Source organism: Panthera onca, chromosome E2 (assembly GCF_046562875.1).
Source record: "Panthera onca isolate mPanOnc1 chromosome E2, mPanOnc1 haplotype 2, whole genome shotgun sequence".
In the NCBI taxonomy this organism is placed as follows: Eukaryota; Metazoa; Chordata; class Mammalia; order Carnivora; family Felidae; genus Panthera; species Panthera onca.
The window spans coordinates 24,275,035-24,287,917 of record NC_138353.1 but is presented as its reverse complement, the minus strand read 5'-3'; the positions used below and the strand labels follow the sequence as shown (position 1 = coordinate 24,287,917).

At 41.9% G+C, this 12,883-nt stretch overlaps 1 long non-coding RNA gene across 2 annotated transcripts in view; it reads left to right on the top strand.

The window, feature by feature from the left end:
* Nucleotides 1–12,883, top strand: part of LOC132690430 (uncharacterized) — a 214,772-nt gene that overhangs the window by 64,231 nt on the left and 137,658 nt on the right. The gene's annotated exons all lie outside the window — the stretch shown is intronic.

Genomic DNA, 12,883 nt, shown 5'->3' with positions numbered 1-12,883 from the left:
GAAATATGATGACTTTTTTTTTTTTTTTGCTTTTAGACTGTATGATTTTATTTTATTTTTTAATGAAATATTTTTATTTATTTTTTTCTCATTTTTTTATTTTTTAATATTTTTTAAATATGAAATTTATTGTCAAATTAGTTTCCATATAACACCCAGTGCTCATCCCAACAGGTGCCCTCCTCTTTGCCCATCACCCACTTTACACTCCCTCCCACTCCTGATCAACCCTCAGTTTATTCTCAGTTTTTAAGAGTCTCTTATGGGAAGATCCTGGGAAGATGGGAGCGTAGGAGGACGCTGGGCTCACCGCACTCCCTGCTGATCACTTAGACTCCACCTACACCTGCCTAAATAACCCAGAAAACCACCAGAAGACTAGCAGAATGGAGTGTCCAGAGCCAAGTGCAGACTAGAGGCCCACGGAAGAGGGTAGGAAGGGCGGAGAGGGTGCGTGCTCCACGGACTGGTGGGAGGGAGCCGGGGTGGAGGGGCAGCCCACCAGCCAAGCAGAGTCCCCGAGTCTGGCTTGCAAAAGCAGAGGGGCTGGGCAGAGTGTGTTCCGACAGCAAGCGGGAGTTGACATTTGGAAGGTTATAAGCTAACAGCTCTGCTCAGAGAACAGGAGGGCTGGAGGACAACAGGAGGGAGAGTTGTTGAGCCCCGGACGACAGAGCACAGCTTGGTGGGGACCAAAGGCGCTTGCCAACGCTATCTCCCTCACCCATCCCCCAGCCAAAATCCCACAGGGAACCAGTTCCTGCCAGGGAACTTGCTTGCACCTCGCAAACACCCAACCTGTGCTTCTGTGGATCCATCCCTCCGGTGGGTCTGACTCCCACCTGGTGCTGCAGGGTCCCTCCCGAAATGGGTCTCCAAAGGAAAAGCGAGCTGAGCCTGCCCCTCCTGCCCATGTGCACCTTGTGGATCCACCCCAGCTAATATGCTAGATCCCCAGCACCACAAGCCTGGCAAAGTGCAAGTAGCCATGACTGGCCATGCCACCCCAGTGAATCCCTCCCCTAGGAGAGGGGAAGAGAAGGTACACACCAGTCTGACTGTGGCCCCAGCAGTGGGCTGGGGGCAGACATCAGGTCTGACTGCTGCCCCGCCCACCAATGCAAGTTATTCACAACAACACAGGAGAAGTGCCCCTCAGTCCCACACCACTCCAGGGACTATCCAAAATGATGAAACGGAAGAATTCCCCTCAAAAAAACGTCCAGGAAATAACAACAGCTAACGAACTGATCAAAAAGGATTTAAACAATATAACAGAGAGTGAACTTATAATAGTAGTCATAAAATTAATCACTGGGCTTGAAAACATTATAAAGGACAGCAGAGAATCTCTTGCTACAGAGATCAAGGGACTAAGGAACAGCCAGGAGGAGCTAAAAAATGCTATCAACGAGCTGCAAAATAAAATGGAGACAACCATGGCACGGATTGAAGAGGCAGATGAGAGAATAGGTGAACTAGATGATAAAATTATGGAAAAAGAAGAAGCTGAAAAAAGAGAGATAAAAAAATCCAGGAGTATGAGGGGAAAATTAGAGAAGTAAGTGACGCACAAAAGAGAAATAATATACGCATAATTGGTATTCCAGAGGAGGAAGAGAGAGGGAAAGGTGTTGAAGGTGTACTTGAAGAAATAATGGTTGAGAACTTCCCTGATCTGGGGAAAGAAAAAGGCATTGAAATCCAAGAGGCACAGAGAACTCCCTTCAGACGCAACTTGAATCGATCTTCCACATGACATATTGTAGTGAAACTGGCAAAATACAAGGATAAAGAGAAAATTCTGACAGCAGCTAGAGATAAACATGCTCTAACATATAAAGGGAGACCTGTAAGACTCGTGACCGATCTCTCTACTGAAACTTGGCAGGCCAGAAAGGAATGGCAGGAGATCTTCAATGTGATGAACAGAAAAAATATGCAGCCGAGAATCCTTTATCCAGCAAGTCTGTCATTTAGAATAGAAGGAGAGATAAAGGTCTTCCCAAACAAAAAAAAATGAAGGAATTTGTCACCACTAAACCAGCCCTACAATAGATCCTAAGGGGGAGCCTGTGAGACAAAGTCCCAGAGACATTGCTACAACCATGAAACCTACAGACATCACAAGGACTCTAAACCCATATCTTTCTATAACAACACTGAATGTAAATGGACTAAATGCGCCAACCAAAAGACATAGGGTATCAGAATGGATAAAAAAACAAGACCCATCTCTTTGCTGTCTACAAGAGGCTCATTTTAGACCTGAGGACACCTTCAGATTGAAAGTGAGGGGATGGAGACCTATTTATCATGCCACTGGAAGTCAAAAGAAAGCTGGAGTAGCCATACTTATATCAGACAAACTAGACTTTCAATTAAAGGCTGTAACAAGAGATGAAGAAGAGCATTATATAATAATCACAGGGTCTATCCATCAGGAAGAGCTAACAATTATAATGTCTATGCACCGAATACAGGAGCCCCAAAATATATAAAACAATTGCAAACATAAGCAACCTTATTGATAAGAATGTGGTAATTGTAGGGAAACTTAACACTCCACTTACAGAAATGGATAGATCATCTAGACACACGGTCAATAAAGAAACAAGGGCCATGAATGACACATTGGATCAGATGGACTTGACAGATATATTTAGAACTCTGCATCCCAAAGCAACAGAATATACTTTCTTCTTGAGTGCACATGGAACATTCTCCAAGATAGATCACATACTGGGTCACAAAACAGCCCTTCATAAGTATACAAGAATTGAAATCATACCATGCATACTTTCAGACCACAATGCTATGAAGCTTGAAATCAACCACAGGAAAAAGTCGGGAAAACCTCCAAAAGTATGGAGGTTAAAGAACACCCTACTAAAGAATGAATGGGTCAACCAGGCAAATAGAGAGGAAATTTAAAAATATATGGAAACAAATGAAAATGAAAATACAATAATCCAAACGCTTTGGGATGCAGCGAATGCTTTGGGATGCTTAGGAATTTGTCCATTTCTTCCAGGTTGTCCAGTTTGTTGGCATATAATTTTTCATAGTATTCCCTGATAATTGCTTGTATTTCTGAGGGATTGGTTGTAATAATTCCATTTTCATTCATGAAATTATCTATTTGGGTCATCTCCCTTTTCTTTTTGAGAAGCCTGGCTAGAGGTTTATCAATTTTGTTTATTTTTTCAAAAAAACAACTCTTGGTTTCGTTGATCTGCTCTACAGTTTTTTTAGATTCTATATTGTTTATTTCTGCTCTGATCTTTATTATTTCTCTTCTTCTGCTGGATTTGGGGTGTCTTTACTGTTCTGTTTCTATTTCCTTTAGGTGTGCTGTTAGATTTTGTATTTGGGATTTTTCTTGTTTCTTGAGATAGGCCTGGATTGCAATGTATTTTCCTCTCAGGACTGCCATTGCTGCATCTCAAAGCATTTGGTTCTTATATTTTCATTTCCATTTGTTTCCATATATATTTTTTTTAATTTCTTCTCTAATTGCCTGGTTGACCCATTCATTCTTTAGTAGGGTGTTCTTTAACCACCATGCTTTTGGAGGTTGTCTAGACATTTTCCTGTGGTTTATTTTAAGTTTCATAGCATTATGGTCTGATAGTGTGCATGGTATGATCTCAATTCTTTTGTGCTTATGAAGGGCTGTTTTGTGACGCAGTATGTGATCTATCTTGGAGAATGTTCCATGTGCACTCGAGAAGAAAGTATATTCTGTTGCTTTGGGATGCAGAGTTCTAAATATATCTGTCAAGCCCATCTGATCCAATGTATCATTCAGTGCTCTTGTTTCTTTTTTGACCGTGTGTCTAGATGATCTATCCATTGTTGTAAGTGGGGTATTAAAGTCCCCTGCAATTACTACATTCTTATCAATAAGGTTGCTCATGCTTGTCATTAATTGTTTTATATATTTGGGGGGGGGCTCCCGTATTCAGCACATAGACATTTATAATTGTTAGCTCTTCCTGATGGATAGACCCTGTAATTATATTATAATGCCCTTCTTCCTATCTTGTTGTAGCCTTTAATTTAAAGTCTAGTTTGTCTGATATAAATATGGCTACTCCAGCTTTCTTTTGACTTCCAGTAGCATGGTAGATAGTTCTCCATCCCCTCACTTTCAATCTGAAGGTGTCCTCAGGTCTAAAATGAGTCTCTTGTAGACAGCAAATAGATGCGTCTTGGTTGTTTTTTCTTTTTTATCCATTCTTATACCCTATGTCTTTTGGTTGGCGCATTTAGTCCATTTACATTCAGTGTTATTATTGAATGATATGGGTTTAGGGTCATTGTGATGTCTGTAGGTTTCATGCTTGTAGTAATATCTCTGGTGCCTTGTGGTCCTTGCAATGTTTCAGTCACAGAATCCCCTGTAGGATCTCTTGTAGGGCTGGTTTAGTGATGATGAATTCCTTCAGTTTTTGTTTGTTTGGGAAGACCTTTATCTCTCCTATTCTGAATGACAGACTTGCTAGATAAAGGATTCTTGGCTCATATTTTTCTTGTTTATCACATTGAAGATTTCCTGCCATTCCTTTCTGGCCTGCCAAGTTTTAGTAGATAGGTCTGCTACTACCCTTATGTGTCTACCATTGTAAGTTAGGGCCTGTTTATCCCTAGCTGCTTTCAGAATTTTCTCTTTATCCTTGTATTTTGCCAGTATCACTATGATATGTTGTGTAGAAGATCGATTCCAGTTACATCTGAAGGGAGTTCTCTGTGACTTTTGGATTTCAATGTCTTTTTCCTCCCCTAGATCAGGGAACTTCTCAGCTATGATTTGTTCCAGTACACCTTCAGTCCCTTTCTCTCTCTCTTCTTCTTCTGGAATTCGTATGATACGGATATTGTTCTGTTTGATTGCATCACTTAGTTCTCTAATTCTCTGCTCATACTCCTGGATTTTTTTTATCTCTCTTTTTTTCAGCTTCCCATTTTTCCATAATTTTATCCTCTAATTAACCTGTTCTCTCCTGTGCCTCTTCAACCCGAGCTGTGGTCACCTCCATTTTATTTTGCACCTCATTTGAGCATATTTTAGCTCCTCATGACTATTTCTTAGTCCCAGGTCTCTTTAGCAATAGATTCTCTGCTTGTCCTCTATGCCTCTTTCAAGTCCAGTGATTAATTTTATGACTATTATTCTAATTTCTTGTTCCATTATATTGCTTAAATCGTTTTGATCAATTCATTAGCTGTCACTACTTCCTGGAGTTTCTTTTGAGGAGAATTCTTCCTTTTCATCATTTTGGCAGTCCCTGCGGTAGCTTCAAACTGCAGGGCGCTTCCCCTGTGCTGTTGGGAGAAACTTGTGTTGGTGGGCGGGGCCACAATCAGACCCGATGTCTGCCCCCAGCCCACCACTGGGGCCACAGTCAGGCTGGTTTGTACCTTATCTTGCCCTCTTCCAGGGGCAGGACTCACTGTGGAGTGGTGTGGTCCCTGTCTGGGCTACTTGCTCACTGCCAGGCTTGTGGTGCTGCTCCAATGGGATCTGGCCAAGGGCGTATTAGCCAGAGTGGATCTGCAAGGTGCACAGAGGTAGGAGGGGTAGGCTTAGCTAGCTTTGTCGTGGGTGGTCCCCTGCAGGAGGGCCCTGCAGCACCAGGAGGGAGGCAGGCCCGTTGGAGGGATGGATTCACAGAAGCACAAGTTTGGGCATTTGTGCGTTGCAAGCATGTTTGGTGATAGGAACTGGTTCCCTTTGGAAGTTCGGCTGGGGGATGGGAGAAGGATATGGCACTTGCCAGCGCCTTTGTTCCCCTCTGAGCTGAGCTCTGTCTTCCAGGGATCAACAACTCTCCCTCCTGGTGTCCTCTCACCCTCCCTGCTCTCTGAGAGCAGAGCGTTGACTTTTAACATTCCAGATGTTAAGTCCCCCTGGTTGTCAGAACTCATGGAGTCTGGCCCATCTGCTTTTTCAAGCCAGACTTCAGGGGTTCTGCCTTGCCAGGCTGGCTGCCCCTCTACCGCCCTGGCTCCCTCCTGCCAGTCCATGTAGCATGCACTGCCTTTCCGCCCTTCCTACCCTCTTCCATGGGCTCTTGTCTATGCTTGGCTCTGGAGAGTCTGTTCTGCTAGTCTTCTGGTAGCTTTCTGGGTTATTTAGCAGATGTGGGTGGAGTCTTAGCAATCAGCAGGATGAGGTGAGACCAGCGTCCTTCAATGCCTCCATCTTCCATTGGAGCCAAGCTGATGACTTTTTAGAATATACCTCAGAATTGTTGCCCAAAGGACTGAATATTTATTTATCATTCCTCATTGGTTAACTCTGGCACTTCTGCCTTTCCTTGTGTGAGGCCAGCACATAGTCCACTGGTCAAGAACATTCTCAGGCAGAGACCTAGGAAACCACCAGCATGAATTGGAACTGTCTGTCAACATCTTCCCGGACAGGCTCAGAGGATACAAGTGTGGCATCAAAAGGGTTTTTTAATGGCTCCTTCTCTAGCATCTCTTCTTCCAATTAACCCGCAAACATAAGCCTGAACAGTACTCCTTGGTCCCTTCCTACTCTTTTTGTAGTCTCCCTGGGACATTTCATTCACTTATGTAGCTTCTACAATTGCTCATGTGTAAAATGGTGTGATGACAGCTTTTATAGAAGACATATCTTGATTTGTCTGTCCAGCTCTTTATCTTTTCTGGGAACTACCCCATCACCACTGTGTATTGTGGAAACATCTTCCAACCACGTGATTTCTCTGTGTCCTTGCCTGCTGGCTACAAGTGATTGGTTCAGAGATGGGCATCGCAAGCTGAGCCAACTGAATCATTTCCCTAGGGATTCATACTTAGGAATGAGAAAGAGTGCTGACACATATCAAGCTTGGGAGTTGTTGGTGGTCATATTCTACCAGGTGAACTGGGCCCAGTGTGAGCTGCTCTGTTGCTGTGAAGCACAGTGAAGCTGACCTTTTTAGAAGAGTACAGACAAGAGGTGGGAGAACAGTCCTGAGGGTGTTCAAGTGTGGTTCTAGTTCTTCCCGAGGTCATTCAGCTTCCTTGTCCATGGTTACTACAAAGTACCTTCTTTCTTCATTAACCTTCTACTTTACACTAACTTAAGCAAATGGGAGGAGCAGAGAACCAACTTGAAACAAATATGCTGTGTGTTTATGAAGTCCTTATAATAACCCTATGAGATGAAGTGTTTAGCTCAATATTGACATACAGCCAGCCCTCAACAAATGGAAGCTATTCTTATTTTTAATAATGGCTCCTGCATCTCTGTTCCTACCTGACCTTATCCTTGACTTTTGGTAGTTTCCTGATGAATGTCCCCAACACCTCAAACTCAATAGAGTTGCATTTCCCACCTAAGACACCACACCTACTTTATATAAATGATCACCACATACCCAGAATTCTGTTCAGAAGCCTGAGAATGTCCTGAACTCTTTCTTATACCCCACAGCCAATCAAGTAACACTTTTGGTGAATTTGCCTCATACATATTTCTCAAGTTGATTCATTTCTTTACACTCACGTAACTACCACTCTGGTCCTTCCCTTATCATTTCTCATCTGAATTACAGAAATTATGTCTAACAAATCTCCCAACTACCATTATTTCCCTTTTCAATTTGGTGTTTTTTCAAACTTTCTGTTAAGGCAGTGGAATCCTTTTTTCAATTCAAATCTGACATGAAACTCCAATGTATAAAACACACAAAATTGAAGCTACTCTGGTTAAAAAGAGAAGAGTGGAGGATGCTTAAGCCCCTTCTACCCAACCTTGTCCCCACACCCTGGCCCTTGTCCATCCCACAAGATGACATGAAAAAAGAGGTTAAGGAGGAGGAGCATTCAGTCCCAAAGATATCAAGGAGAAGAGCATTCCAGACAGAATTAACACCCAGTAGACAGACCCTAAGGAGCTGGGCAGGTTTGAGGAGTTCCTGGCCAGTGCTGATGGAGCATGCCGAGAAGAGGGAAGAGTTGTGGGACAACAGTGAGGGAAGAGACATGGTCTGATTAGGTAGGGCCTCCTTGGATACTGGGAGAACTTTGGTTTTTACTCTGAGCGAGATGGGAGCCAGTGAAGGGTTCTGAGCATAATTCTTCCTTGGTTGGACTTGTATCCTAAAAGGATCACTTGGACAGAATAAACAAACAAGCAAACAAAAAGCAGAAATAAACCCATAAATACAGAGAACAAACTGGTGGTTACCAGGGGGAGGTGGATGGAGAGATGGGTGAAGGGGTGTGGGAGATAGAGCTTCCAGTTACAGAATGAATAAGTCAGGAGAATAAAAGATATGATATAGGAAATATAGTCAGTGGTATTGTTATAATGTATAGTGACAGATGGTAGCTACACTTGTGGCGAGCAGAGCTGCAATGCATAAACTTGTTGAATCACTATGTTGTATACTTGAAACTAATGTCACATTTTGTGTCAACTATACTTCAATTAAAAGAAAATGAAAAAATGAAAGGATTACTCATATCACTCTGTGGATAAGAGACTGTAGGAAGGTGATGATAAGAGCAGAGAGATCTGTGAAGAGGCTGTTGCAATGATTTAGGAGAGAGATGCCTAGCATGGTGGCAGGGGAGGTGGTGGTGGGGGTCCAGATTCTGTGCATATTTTGGAAGTGGAATCAACAGTATTTACTAAGGGATTGCATGTGGAGTAAAGGAAAGAAAGGTGTCAAGAAAGATAGTATTTTTTTTTTTGTCTAAATACCTAGAAGGATAAATTCCCTTTAGTGTAGATAGAGAAGGCTGCAGGTGGAGTGGGTGTAGGTGCCACAATATTGACTTTATCACAGGTGAATTTTTCATAATACTTTATTGACATTATTTCAGATTTTTGGCATAAAAATTTGATACCCAATTATTCATTTTTTAATATGAAATTTATTGTCAAATTGGTTTCCATACAACACCCAGTGCTCATCCCAACAGGTGCCCTCCTCAATGCCCATCACCCACTTTCCCCTCTCTCCCACCCCCCATCAATCCTCAGTTTAGTCTCAGTTTTTAAGAGTCTCTTATGGTTTATCTTCCTCCCTCCATTTTTTTTTTCTTCCCTTCCCCCATGGTCTTCTGTTAAGTTTCTCAGGATCCACATAAGAGTGAAAACATATGGTATCTGTCTTTCTCTGTATGACTTATTTCACTTAGCATAACACTCTCCAGTTCCATCCATGTTGCTACAAAAGGCCGTATTTCATTCTTTCTCATTGCCAAGTAGTATTCCATTGTGTATACAAACCACAATTTCTTTATCCATTCATCAGTTGATGGACATTTAGGCTCTTTCCATAGTTTGGCTATTGTTGAAAATGCTGCTATAAACATTGGGGTACAAGTGCTCTTATGCATCAGCACTCCTGTATCCCTTGGGCAAATTCCTAGCAGTGCTATTGCATACCTAATTATTCAAAAATCAGATCTACTAAGTGAAAAATTTTTCACTTTTCAGAAAAAATTGATTTAAATAATAAAAACAGTAAACCCTCATAGCATATCTAAAATGTGAATAAATTTAAAATAAATTTTTAGAAATACATTTATTACATAAAGATCAGGCAAAGAAAATAAAGATGAGGCTGAGCAACATATAGTGAGAACTGCAGCACTTACTGCTTCAGTGCACACTGATCTTGATAGGTGGTCTCAAAATGCCCTTCTGTTCTTGAATGTTCTGCTCTTATACTGAATACAATGATGAGTGCACACAACAGGTAATTTCCAAGCATCAGAGAAGAATCTTCTTAGAGGCTTAGGTAGAGAGGGCTCACCTGGCTTGGGTGGCCAGAGTAGGACATTGTATGCTTTATAGATGTAGAATCTACAAATATTCATGTTTTTAAACAACCGTAGAACAGTTGTATTGCATTTATAATATTGCACACCCAATGTCTAACACAAGCATAGCAGATTCCCCATACACTGAGAATGTATAAATGAATGAATATTGCTATAAAAGGCACATGCAGAGAGGATTGTGATAGCCCACATTGTTTTTATCTGCTTTTGACACTCAGCCACTGCCTTAAGGTGTCTTTAGATAGGACTGCTGACCACACTATTTCATTTTCCCTGCTCAATTGGCATAATTATGTATCCTCATCTGTCCCCCCAACTGTACCTACTGGAAATGTCTACAGCAGCAAGTTACAGAAAAACCTAACTACAGCAACTTATTTTGGAGATGAACAGCCTAGGGATTGTACAAGAATCCAGCCTCTTCTTCAGCTCTGTTCTGCCATTCTTAGGTTGGATTTCATCCTTAAGCTTATCACCTCATGTTTTCAAGATAACAGATACACTTCCAGAAATTGCATGCTTACTCCAAGCAGAAGGAAGGGAGAGGAGATAAAAGAAAACAGTAACCATATCTACTTTCTTTTTTTACCCAGAAACCCTGAAGGTCCCTTTAGGTCTCATTAACCATAACTGTATTATAAGACTGGCTTTCACAAAAAAAGTCTGGCCAAAAAATTATTTGTAGCGGATCATACTGCTGCTCCAACAAAACCAGGGATCTGTTAAAATGAGGGAAATAGATATTAGGTAGGCAACTAATATATCTGTTATACCAACTAAACTGTAAAGTCAATGGCCACTGGATCCATTGTTTTCTACTTTGGTCTTTATTGGGGACCCCCAAGTACCACAGAAGAGAACTAGACACTTATTGGCTGGGTGGATTCCAGTGACACCGAGCCAGGGAGTCTGTCCAAGGCTACAAATCTAGAGAAGTTTTTCCTTTGATCTCTGGTACTTTCACTAACAACCAGACCTTCACCTTGAGATAAAACCACTGTGCTTCTGCCAAAGAGTGCTGCATGGCTCGTTAAGGGCTACCTTTAGCTGCCAAGACTCATCATCAAACTATCCTTGACAAATTTTAATTTTAGTTAAAGTAATTGGCCTAATATGAATCAGACTGACGGCCAGATTTCAGAACAGCCTCTAATAGTCCATAATATCCATGCTACCCAGGGGATTCAAGATGACATCGCCAAAGATAATTATTACAGGATGTAGGAGCTAATAGTGAGAGCTAATTAAAGGTCTTGTTTCACATATATTTCCTGCTTAAAGGAAGGAGATAGGGAGCTCTTGAGAGAAGTAATAGGTTTCTGGGGAAGGTAACTTCCCTTAGCAACTTAGAATGATGTCATGATTTTAACTTCAAAAAGTTTCTTCTCAGTACAGGGATAAGCCCCATGAAGAAAAGAGTTATAAATATCCAAACAACTTGGAGAAACTTACATATTAATCAAAGGGAAAGGCTAACAGGAAAAGTAGCATATCATATTATTAAAAGCACAGGTGTAGAGTAAAATGGACCTGGATTCAGATTCCAGCCCTGACACTAGTTTTGACACCTTAGGAAATTTATTTAAACCCTTGTAGTTGGTTTCTAATCTGGAAATTAATCTAATCTGACAGGCAATAGTGGTATCTTCACAGAATTGAGGCAAGAGTTAACATAAGATAATGAATGTAAAGCACATAGCCCAGACCTTGGCAAGTATCAACTGAACCTATTAAAGATGGTTATTTGGCAGACCACATTGGCAAGTGGGCCAGGGTTCAGGCTACTAGGACTGCCCACACATCCTCGTGTCCCCACCTCTGGTTTCCACTGTGTACATTGAATTTTAGTGAAGATAAAGAATGCTATGTCCCAGAAAGCTCAGAAAAATGTTTATTCATTTATCTGTTGGTATAATAACTTATTGAATGCCTATTGTGTATGTATATGTGTGTGTGTGTGTGTGTGTGCACATGCATACACATATACATTACACACATACACCCACATGGTTCAACGGTGTGATCCCTGCATCTGGAATCTGTGGATCCCAGTAGAGGAGACCTGTGTGTGTATCAGTAGGTACAACACAAAGAAGAGGCTGCTGGCCACTGCACAAGAGGGACACGGAAGCACAATGAGGGTACAGGGGGAGGGCCTGGAATGGCTTTGTGGGGAGGCATCAATTGAGCTGAGTCTTGAGGAGCTTCACTAGCACAGGTGGAGATCTGAGAGATCAACAACTCCAGTTAGAGGAGACAACAAGAACATGTAGGGCTATTTAAAAGGACCAAAAGTAATTCATTTTGACTACAGCTTTGGTGGTCAGAGCATCAGGGACCATTGTGAACATAGAATGCTGAGATTCACTTATAGAAGGCCTCCAATACCATCTTTGGAAGGGCAGGAAAAGGAGGGATCTGCAGGCAGATTTGTAGAGTGGCAGATGGCAATTTGGGGGAGTTACATCCTGCAGGCCTCTTGGACTTTATAAAAGCAGAGCCTCATGAAGAAACATGTTATTTTACCTTTGGAAGGGTTTGGGCAAAACCCTCTCTCTGTCTGTGGGAGCAGTGGTTGTATGTGCCCTGGCACATGGGACTGGTGGTGTTTCTACTCTTAAAGAGCAAAGTTTTATGCTTTTATTGTTTTTTTTTCCCTTCAACCATCTCCTAATTACCTCTGCATATTGTGAAAATATCATTGGTGGAGAATGGGAGGGTTCAGAATTTCCATCAAATGTCAGAATCTGCTTACCATGCCTCCTCCTGCTTCCTGGCTCCTGAATCCTGTTTTATGAGGTGCACCAGGCACAGACAGCAGGCAAAAATGTGCAGGGAGTTTGAAGCACAGATATACTGCTTCCTGAGCAGTCAACAAATCACATGTCTGTCTCCTCCTCTCTACCAAGAAGATTTTCTTTCAAATGAAGTGCATGACCAGTGTTCAAAAGGGAGCCTTTCAACTTAATGGAAAACTGTGGCTAATCAATCAGCCAAGGACTGTCACCCCAAGCAGCCCTGTGGCTAGAATCGCCCACCTACCCATTAAGAACAATAAGAGCTGCTCCAT